Source organism: Capsicum annuum, unplaced genomic scaffold (genome assembly GCF_002878395.1).
Source record: "Capsicum annuum cultivar UCD-10X-F1 unplaced genomic scaffold, UCD10Xv1.1 ctg49506, whole genome shotgun sequence".
Classification (NCBI taxonomy): domain Eukaryota; kingdom Viridiplantae; phylum Streptophyta; class Magnoliopsida; order Solanales; family Solanaceae; genus Capsicum; species Capsicum annuum.
Window position 1 is genome coordinate 1 of NW_025857301.1, and position 1,593 is coordinate 1,593.

General features: G+C 37.8%; 1 pseudogene; it reads left to right on the forward strand.

The window, feature by feature from the left end:
- The first annotated feature begins 146 nt into the window (after nucleotides 1–146).
- On the forward strand, nucleotides 147–1,371 carry LOC124892669 (annotated as a pseudogene).
- Nucleotides 1,372–1,593: the final 222 nt, after the last annotated feature.

A 1,593-nucleotide genomic window follows, 5' to 3' on the forward strand; every position in this document is an offset into this window, starting at 1 on the left:
CTATCATCGATTCCTTGACTGCAACCTCCTGTGCCTTGTACGGTTATTAGCATGTCTTCTTTTAGGATTTTTCTTTTGCTTTTATATGTCATGAAGCTACAATGCTTTTTCGCTACTCATACGACACAGTGAAATCTGTTGAATAGACAGGTTTGACACCTCAAGTTACACGGTTAGGCCTTTTCTGGGACAAGTTTGTTATTTCTCTATCGAAGGCTACACAGACAAAAAGAATGATCATCGTTTAGGTAACTACTGGAGATATTCCCTTGTTGGTGGAAAAATGACCCTCGACAATGCTAACCTTAGCCAACAAGTTCTTGAAACTGAGTTAATTAATTGGTAGCACAACCTTTTGAGTTGTACAATGATAAAAAGCATAAATATGAGGAAAGATTCTTGTATTTGTGTGTTGCAGATGGTGAAAATGAGGATTAGTGTCGTGGTTGGTCAGGGCATGGGTGGTTTAAATGTTTTCAGCGACGGGGTGGAAGCCTTAGTTCAAAGAGATACAAGAAAATGAGTCCATATTTCATTCCTTACTGAATCAGTAACATGGGACCATCACTGTTAGCTATAAACACTGGACAAATGGGACCTAATTACTCTATTTACTGGCTTGTACAAGTGCCAATCACAGCTTCTGCTCAGCTTCAAATTATATCAGAAGCGGCGATGCAGATATTATGGTAGAAAGTGGAATGGAAGCTGGTGTTACGGTTATTGATGTTGGTTAATTCATAGTCTGTCGTACCTTTTCTCAAAAAAATTGAACAGAAAAAGGCTTTACTGCCATGGGACACATATCATGATTGATTTGTCTTTGGTGAAGGCTCTGGTATCCTGGTATACAAATTTAACTACTTTTGCTTTGCCTCTTATCTTGTCGGGTTTGTTCAAAATCTAAGATAAGTTTTACTAAAGTTATTTGATTGAGTTATTACCATACTACCAAGTCATGGAAAGTTTGGAGCATGCCTTGAAAAGAGGTTCTCCTATTGTAGTAGAATACTTGGGAGGAGCAGCATTTGTGATGCTCATCACATGACCGATCTTAACCTGATTGACTTAGAGTTTCATCTTGCATTAGCGAGAGATTGGTAGATGTGGGAGTTTCCCCTGAAGACGAAACATTGTTCATTTGTTTTCTGATCGAAAATATCATATACCTATTTAGATTCTGATATTTATTGTTGCATCAATTCTGAATAGCTGAACTATATAAATGCTGAAGTGACATCAACTCTTTGGAGATTTGGCTGAGGCCAATGCGATCAAGGAGGCTTTCAAGTGCACCTCGAAAATCAACATGAACGGGACAAAGGTGAAAACAACCATTATTTTCCTTATGATGACTAACTAAATAACTACTCCCACTATATCAAAATAAGTGTCACTCTATCTCATCTCACGCTCATTTAACGTATAGTTTACTGAGTTCGCCCTATTAACTAGATATTTCTTGAGAATTGAGCACTATTAACTACTCTAGATTTTGCACGGAAGGTCGTTTCATGAACAGATGGTGCAGTCTGCTATAACAGGATCTTTAGTTGGAGAATTGTTCACTACTATGTTTCCATGACCTAAGTT